At 52.3% G+C, this 9,225-nt stretch overlaps 2 non-coding genes across 2 annotated transcripts; both read left to right on the top strand.

Moving 5' to 3' along the window:
- The first annotated feature begins 363 nt into the window (after window positions 1-363).
- Window positions 364-436, top strand: TRNAR-UCG. The gene has a single exon. It is a non-coding gene; the product is annotated as a tRNA-Arg (tRNA).
- Window positions 437-6,312: 5,876 nt separating this feature from the next.
- On the top strand, window positions 6,313-6,384 carry TRNAQ-CUG. The gene has a single exon. It is a non-coding gene; the product is annotated as a tRNA-Gln (tRNA).
- Window positions 6,385-9,225: the final 2,841 nt, after the last annotated feature.

Genomic DNA, 9,225 nt, shown 5'->3' with positions numbered 1-9,225 from the left:
ATGCAGAGGATTTGTCCAGGCCGGTGGAGCAGCTCAGCCAGATGAGGAGCTGGAAGAAGGAGACCTGAGCAGCCTGAACATCCCACTTTTTCTCCACAGCCACTGCCTGTCAGCAGGATTCCTCCTCCTCCTCAGTGAGACCAAATCTAAGCACCTAGATAGCTGGTCTGTCCGCTGCACCCCAGTCCCTCATGCCTGAGCCTCCCTGCCAAAGTCCTGCACCTGGCTCAAGAGAATTGTCTCACATCTCGCTGGGAGCTCGACTTCTTGTGCCCAGAGAGTCTCGGCCCCATTCAGTAGAGGACCTGAGAAACACAGTGTCTGCCTTTTCCAAATAAGTGCTTGGAAAGGTTTTGTTCCTGTGACCACGTGGCCTAATGGATAAGGCATCTGACTTCGGATCAGGAGATCAAGGGTTCGAGTCCCTTCGTGGTTGTGCAATTTTACCTTTGTACTGAAAGTCCTGCTCCCTTCAGGGCTGGAACCTGGGTTTGGGGGGGTTCAGGGCTGGCGCACAGCAGCAAAAGCAGAACAGGCCTACGCTGCTGTGTGGGAGGAAACCAAGGCACATTGGTGGCTAAATGACAAGACACCTACACGTTAACAGATATTGCTGTCTGCACTCTGTTAGCAATACTACACCCCGACCTGTTTTCAGGCAGCTGGGGACCAGGCACCCCATACCTTGCTAGAACACCCATGTAGGACATCATACATTTAAAGGTACTGAAAGGGGGTGTGACCAGAGACAAGCAGGGATTTTAGGCGTCCCACCTCCACCATGGACAGTGTCCAAGCCTCTGGCAGTAAATTCAGGAGGAGGGTGTAACGTTGCACCCCCTCCCCCTCAGGCCCGCCCTTCGGCATTCCTGGGGAAAGACCAACGTGGCCAACTTGACTTTGGGCCAGTAGGTCAACCAAGAGGGCTGTCTCCTAGGCCTGGCTGCAGCTCAGCTGCAGGACTCCGAGTAAACCCAGCTCCTATCCCTCCCTGTAGGGCTTCAGGCAAGGCCAGCCTGCTGGATCCAGCATCCCCTCTGGTGCGCAAGTCACAACAGCCAGCAGGCAAAAGACCGGCTCTCGCATCATTTGAAAGAGCAAGACAAAGCCTTGAAACTCCAACTTTGAAGCAACAGGTCCCAGAGTCCCCCTGAGATCTGAGCTCAGCTCGCACTAGTCAGTGTTCTGACAGCTGAACTTTACGCCATGGGACCAGACGGTGTCACAGTCTCTAGACACCTGTGACTCTCAGCTGGCAGGTTTGCACTCTGCACTCACAGCTTCTCTGCAGCTGCTCCCGCTCTCATCTCCCCTCCTGCCCAGCCCTGACTATGAAGCCTGGCCCTGGCCCTCCTTCCTTCAAGCGCCAGGTGGGCAAGAGGAAAAGCACAGAGGCAAGTGCCAAACTTGTGGGACACGGAACGTGTGAAGGCTAACTTAAACTCTTAATTTCCTTAGGGTTTCCCTTCAATATATTTCTATGCTGGTGTGATTTCTGACCATTGCACGTCTATTGTATTTATTACAATAGCATGAGTGACATAGTCTAGGGCAGGAGTCGGCAACCTTTCAGAAGTGCTGTGCCGAATCTTCATTTATTCACTCTAATTTAAGGTTCCGCGTGCCAGTGATACATTTTAACATTTTTAGAAGGTCTCTTTCTATAAGTCTCTAATATATAACTAAACTACTGTTGTATGTAAAGTAAATAAGGTTTTTAAAATGTTTAAGAAGCTTAATTTAAAATTAAAGTAAAATGCAGAACCCCCCCAGACTGGTGGCCAGGACCTGGGCAGTGTGAGTGCCACTGAAAATCAGCTCACATGCCACCTTCGGCACGCGTGCCATAGATTGCCTACCTCTGGTCTAGGGGCTTGGCTACACTTGCAAGTTAGAGCTCATTAAAGCAGCCCCGGGTGCCCTAACTCCTGAGGTGTCCACACTGGCAAGGCACATGGAGCACCTGGGCTCTGCAGCTGGAGCTGTCCTGGTAATCCACCTCCATGAGAAGCATAAAGCTCGCTGAGCCCTGCTGAAATGCCCGGGTGTCAGGGTGGATGACGTGTTGCATCACTGCACTGTGATTGCCTTCAGGAAACATCCTATAATCCCATGAAGTCAAGTGCCCACTCTGGTCACTGTTTTGAAATCGGCTGCAGGCATGCGGATATCGCCTTTCAAAGCTCCGTTTCTGACAGCCAGCTGCTTATCTGCTCCGGGACAAAGCAACCATTAGTGTGGAATGCTGCTGCTGTGAGTGTGTATGGGGTGTGTGTGTGGGGGGGTGGGTTTGCTGCTGTCCGAACACACAAGACAGCATGCTGACACACTCTCAGCCCCTCAAACACACTGTCTCTCCCCCCACGTACACACAACACACTCCCTGTCACACTCCACCCCCGTCCTCCATTTGAAAAGCACGTTGCAGCCACTTGCACACTGGGATAGTTACCACAATGCACTGCTCTCTGTGGCATTGCCAGAGCTGCTAATGTGGCCACTCCAGTGCGCTTGCAGCTGTCAGTGTGAACACACGGCAGCGGTTTCCCTGCTGTGGTTTAACTCCCAGCGCTCTACCTCTGCAAGTGTAGCCAAGCCCTAAATTTGCCAGACCAACCGAACTCAGTAACTGCCCTCCACCACCATGTGCAGTGAGTAGGGGCACAGTGAAGCACACACCACGCTTGCTGGCTCCGCCTTGTGCATGCTGGGGTGGCCACCTCCCCGTTGATGAGACCTGGTCCCACCATCTCCGCGGAGCTCCAGTCTGCCCTGCTGCCATCCCTATCTGTGTTGTCTTCTCTAGCAGTTGACTGGAAGGTGAGCACTGGCCGCATGCCATGTAGCTGTGTTGTCTCCAAGGGCGAAAGCAGGAGGAATGGTGCCTTCATAGCCCACCCAATATTCCATAACCTAGTTAAAGAAAATATTTCTCAATGAACTCTCAGTAAAAGATCAGTAGCAGCCAGTGTCCGCATCAGTCTACGAGCATTGGTATTTTCTTGAAATTTGTCAGACCAACCTATCTAACACCTAACACACATTTGAAGTTCTTCTTTTCACACTGTTGCTCATTCTCAGGTTCTGCTTTGTCTCCAGACAGATCCATTCTCTTTCAGGACGGCCTTGCTCTTTCTGTCTGTTTCACTCACTGAGGTGTCGGAGTAAACACTCCCCTTCCTTCTATTCTCAGACAAACACTAGTATTAAGTGTTTGCTACTGATGGGTCTAGAAAGCATTTGTCAAGTGGAAGATGCTGTTTCTGGGGGATTGCTCTGAAGATCCAGTACTTTGGGTTCAAATGTCTCCCAGCTTCCTTGGGGAAAATAACACCAAGGCTTTGTTGCAATATACAAGAAGGAAGGAGTTTTTCCACCCCAGATGGGACTTGAACCCACAATCTCTAGCTTAGGAAGCCAATGCCTTATCCATTAGGCCACTGAAGAACAGTAAAAGGAGGGATGGAAATTCCCTCTCAGGATTGCACATTCCTCACATTCACTCAGAAGCCAAATACCCCATTTAATGGCCTTACAGAAACGTCTGCATCCCCCCGGCAGCGAGGCAACTGGGCAGGTCCCTGACAGAGCTGAGCACCACCTTTCTGCCAGCCATCGTTAGAGAAGAACCCCACCCTAGAGTCACCCCTGCTTCCTTCAGCACCTCCACGGCTGTGGCTCTGAGTGGCAGTAGGATGATTAGGGGGTGAATCCGGGGCTGGAAGGGGGGTGAGGTCGGCCTGTAAGGAGTAACCAGGTGGGGCAGACCCAGGGGGAGGCTGTGGGCTGCTGGTCAGTTGTTGGGATCCGAGCTCTAGATCAAAGCTGCACAGTGACCTGACACCCAGGGTTATAGGGCCGACATAGTGACCCCCTTACTGGCCTCGGTGACCCCAAACCCTTGTTACTAAGGGCATTGAGGAGTCTCTGTCCCTTAATAACTTCTGGGAGCTCCCCAGCAGGCTGCAGGCGTCAGCCACCTCCTGCCTCACAGGTTAGACTCTTGGCGCTGTGCCAGCCGCCCCCTCGCTTGCAAGCCCAGTGTAAGAAGCAGGAGGCCTGGTGCTGGCAGAAGAGGGTTTTGATTAATTGACCTCTGTGTTATGGGCACAGGACGCTTCCACCCAGTCGCACCGCTCGGGAGCAGGGGAGCAGCTAAGGGCGCCAGGTTCCTCCGGTGGGGGTGTGGAGCAGCCGTTCGTTTTCCTGTTCGCACTCCTCTGTGGTGTGAAAATCGGGGAGGGGAGGCAGAAGCCCCACTTCCCTCCCGAAATGACACCCAGTGGGGGACGCCAGGACAACAGGGTGGGGCGGCAAGTGGTGGCCAGACTCTCACTGCCAGGGTCTAGTCTAGCTCAGGGTCCAGCTCAACTTCCTCCCCGCCCCACTGGCCCCCAGTCCCCTTCCACCACCAGGTCAGCCCGGGCACTAGGGCAGGAACAGGGTGAGGCAGCAAGTCAAGCTGAGCAAGGCAGGCAAAAGTGGGTCTTATCTTCATGGGCCGCTCACAATGACGTCCTTTTTGTGTGCAACTGCTGCAAAAACATCCCGGGCAGAGAAGCAACAGGCCAAAAAACTACCACGCAGCTGCCAAAGTAGCTCAGTCAGGAGAGCGTTAGACTGAAGATCTAAAGGTCCCTGCTTCAATCCCAGGCTTTGGCAGGCCCTTTCATCCCTCTTTGTGCAGGGGTGGCTTGTTTTCTGGGAGCACAGTGGTCCCTGCACCCAAGGTGAGTCCCTGAGCTTGGGCTCTGCAGTAGGAAAAGATACTGTGGGCATCTGTCCCTAGTTGGCTGGCCTGACATTTAACAATGAGGGACAGGAGCTGTCTCTCCTAAGTGAGTTACTGGTGGACCCAATATGGCAGGAAGAGAGTGCTAGAGGGGGTGCTGGGCAGTGACAGGCAGGTATAGAGGATGAAAACTCTTCTGTGCAGCTGAGGGAGGGCAGTGCCAGGGAAGGGGCATGTGTGAAAGTGGCCCTGTGGAAGGGAGTTGGGGGCCCAGGAGGAGGCACTTGATGTTCAGTGTCTTGGAGCAGCTGGGCTTGGCCATGGTGGGTGTTCAGGAAATGCACATTAACAACTCTAGGGTAGCTTGATGGGCAGAGGGTGATTGGAGGAAGGGCCCATCTCTCTGGTCCTCCAGGCCAGGGAAGAATGATGGGGTTGGAGTCTTGTTCTTCACATTCACAGTGCAAGTACAGAAGGGGCTGGAGCTCCGACCAGGGAGGGCATTACTGGTGGCTTTGTGCCCCATGGCACTGGTTACTGCTATATTAGTGTGTATGGTCCCCAGTTAAGGCATGAAAGGAAAGTTCTATGAAGGAACTGGCTCCCTTCTTCTAGACCGCACGGTGTTTGGTGTCGGGGGGGATTTCAATTGTTGCACCGGCCTGAGGACTGCTGGTCCTGTTTTCCCGACCGTCAGAGGAAACTCTTCTATGATGAGCACTACCTGGCGCAGGTCTGTAGTGAGGTCAGCTTAGAGGACGTGTTTCTCCACAGTGGAACCAGGGGAGGGTGGGCAATAGCCTCCTATTCCTCTGACCCGAGCTCACACCAGCTGCAGAGGGGATACACCTTTCTGCGGGGACAGGCCAGGAGTCGCACTGACGGGATTTCCGTGAAGGAGAGCACGTCGACAGCCCAGTGCAGGGTGGTGCCAATGGACTGTTTGGATCACGCAGCTCTCACCGTGTGCTCAATGTGGGCAATTCCCTGACCCAGGGCAGAGGATATTGGAAGCTGAACATCCAGAGCTTGCAAGATAAAGGAGCAGGGGGGCAAAGCCTGGCGGTGTTGGCAGAACGGGAAAGCATCAGAGGGTCCTATGGTTACCAGGGGGATTGGTGGGAGTCGGTGAGGGAGGAGTTGGCGGCTTTGTTCCGGCGGCCGGGGAAACACCACAACATTAAAGAAACCAACAGTGCAAAGTCCTGCAGTGTCACCTGTGGGATTTCCACAAGAGCATCCAGGCAGGGGAGCCAGTCAGCATGTGACTGTGCGATCGGATCAAGCGACAGCTGCCCGAGTTCCAGGAGATGAGGCTGCAGCTGGCCGATATGAGCGGGAGCACCGAGTGAAGGGAGGAGCAGACTCCCCTGACATTTTTGCAGCCTGCAGGGAATGGAGACAAAGCAGGGGGATGCAGGGACTCAGGGCAGGACCCACGGATCTGGTAGTGCAGGCCCACAGTCACTGGAGGAGGAGAGAGAGTCCCGCGAGAGGAAGCTGATGGTGGGAAGCAATAAGTGCAGAGTGCAAACCAGCCAGCTGAGAGTCACAGGGGTCTAGAAAATGAAACAGCAGCAGGTCCCATGGTGTAATGGGCAGCACTCAGGACTCTGAATCCTGGAATCTGAGTTCAAATCTCAGTGGGACCTCATGGCGACATGATGCTTTACTACAAAGCACTGGAGCTCAATGTGTTTAGCTACCTTCTCTCAGGGTCAACTAGAGTGAGGTTTTTCCCTCCTGCTGGGTGACTGATCCCCACTGGAGATAGGTCTTTGGTCTGGCTGGTTCAATGGGTTGGCGGCTATAGGTTGGGGTCCTAGAACTTAACAGTCTGGCTAGAGATTCCTGTGGATTGATCATATGGTTGCTTCTTGCTGCTTCACCTGATGTCCACAACTTTGGTCCCTGCAGCTGCCACACTCTTCCTCTTGCCCACATGGCATTTAAAGGAAGGAGGACCAGGGCCAGGCTTCATAGTCAGGGCTAGGCAGGAGGGAGGAAGAGTCCCAGGCTGGAGCCCAACACACCTCTCCTCCTCTGGGCACCTGGGGTGTTGTTCCCCCCTGTTCAGGCACCCCTGGGGCCCTGCACTTCACACAGCTCTCCCTGATTTCAGCTGTTAGTGAGGGAGCCTCACTGCTAGCGCAGACTGGGCAGTTTGTTGCATGAGAGACACTGTCCCAAAGCAGGACTAATACTTAGAGCTGGTTATCAGTGATTTCAGCTCTGTTGGTCTGCAGCAAGACTCTCCATTGAGTCTTAACCAGCTCTGTTATTACACAGGGAAGAACAAAAGGGTCAAATGGGGCCTGGAACCCTTAAGAAGAATCCACCCCACCGAGTACCAACACTTGTCGCTACCTGCTCTCAGCCCCACTGAGAATGTTTTGGGGTCACTCCTTGCCTTTCTCAACCTAGGGAACTGGGAGAACACCAATTAACAGGTGCTCCAGTGGCACAATTGGTTAGCACATAGTACTTATAGGGCAGTGCTGAGAGGAGCTATGCTGAGCTTGTGAGTTCAAACCTTACCTGGAGCACTGGCTTTCATTAACCAAGTGGCATCACCCCCTCATTTGTCCCTGTGGAATGTAGAATTCCAGCCCTGGGGACACTGAGGCAGGGGAGGAGTCAGAAATGCCCCCTTCACTTATTATCTTCTCTCCAGAGCACAGGTCAGAATCTACAATCCTTTCTCCTCCCTCAGCCTTGTGCCAGGATCCCTCAAGCAGAGCCTGGAGTCCTGCCCCTGGCGTCTGTACTATTGACAAAGACTAAGTGGACAGGGACAAAACACTCAAATCCCGCCTGGTTTGCTCTTCAAATTCTGTCATTGGTACATTTCCAGGCCTGGGAATGTCCCACAACAGCATTGAATGGGAAGCTGCCTGCAGAACAGTGACACTGCACAGAGCTCCTGCGGAGGAGGGGTGGGAATAGTAACTATTTGAGGATCGTTTGGGAAATGAGCCTTTGCTGACAAGGTTTGTCTCTGTTCATATTTCACCTTCAGGGGTCATGTTGAGGGATCTTTAGTGTATTTTTGGGAGGTTAATAACTATCTCCTCAACTTTATTTACTCGACTTAAAAATTGGTGTCACTTGATTTTTGCATCTCCCTGTGAAAATACAACTGACGTGTGGCTTTCTACAGGGGCCATGATGTTATAGTTGAGGAATTCAGTCTCTGTACTTCTGGGGGGAGTGTTGCTTTTTTACAGCTGTCTCATGCCCAGGCACACCGGGCTGTTAGCTGCACCCACGGTCCTTGCCAGGGGCCCCTGCTGAACCCTGGGGGCTGCACTGCCGTGCTGGGGTGACTCTGCAGGTGGAGAAGCTGCTGTGGAGCAATGTAGAGCAGGTGCAGGAAGGAGACGGGGTCACTTTTCACATTCTGAACTGCACAATTTTCCAAATTTGGGACTAGATTCATAGACTTAAGGTCAGAAGGGACCATTATGATCATCTAGTCTGACCTCCTGCACAACGCAGGCCACAGAATCTCACCCACCCACTCCTGTAACAAACCCCTAACCTATGTCTGAGTTATTGAAGTCCTCAAATTGTGGCTTAAAGACCTCAAGGTGCAGGGAATCCTCCAGCAAGTGACCTGAACCCCACGCTGCAGAGGAAGGCGAATGTCCGAGAACAAGTCTAAGGGGAAGGTGAACGCAGAGCAATGACACTGGAGATGCCCAGACCTCCAGTGGGGGCAGCGTGGAAATTAATAATGGGAAGATCATTTGCAAAATTGGTCGTCACTGACAAGATTTGTCTCTGTTCCTATTTCACGCTGTGGTGCTAGTTAGAAGAATCAATACAGATTTTTTACTATATTGATTAAACACTTAATTTTATTTAACCAAGCCAAAAACTTAGTGTCACTTATTTTTTCTCTGTCCTAGCAAGAACTAAATGAATTTTGTGACTTTCTGGAAAGTGCAGCGAGATTAATTGTGGGGAATTCAGTCTCTGTGTTTGTGAGCTGATGTTTTCCTCTCACAGGTCAGTGCCTGCATTGAAATACCAAGAGGGATCTAAGGGCTGGTGTACGCTGGGCACTGAACTGGCAGAGCGACGTCTCTCAGGGTGTGACACCCCCCCAAACCCATCTAGTTAAGGTGACCTAAGCCCTGGTTAGATAGTGCTGAAGAAAAGGAAGAATTGTTCTGTCCATGTAGCTATTACAGGGATGGGAAAACTACTCCAGTCACTGTTTACTCCAAACTGCTATAGCGGTGCCACTGCAGTGTTTTAAGTGTAGACAGAGTGAAACTAGATCTGGCTCCAGTTTGCACTGTGGATGCTCAGGTACTAAGACTACAATAATAACAACAGTGCAGCACTTGCGTAGTTGGCAGCACTCGAACCTGCGCAGGGAGACCCCAATGGATTTCTAGTCTATCACCTTAACCCCTCCGCCACAACTACTTGAGCTATATTTATTTCACTACATGATGATTCTGTTCTCACTGAATTGTCACTTC

This window comes from Mauremys reevesii, linkage group 12, assembly GCF_016161935.1.
Source record: "Mauremys reevesii isolate NIE-2019 linkage group 12, ASM1616193v1, whole genome shotgun sequence".
NCBI lineage: Eukaryota > Metazoa > Chordata > Testudines > Geoemydidae > Mauremys > Mauremys reevesii.
Note: the sequence above shows the minus strand (reverse complement) of the source record. Positions and strands in the feature narration are given on the sequence as shown.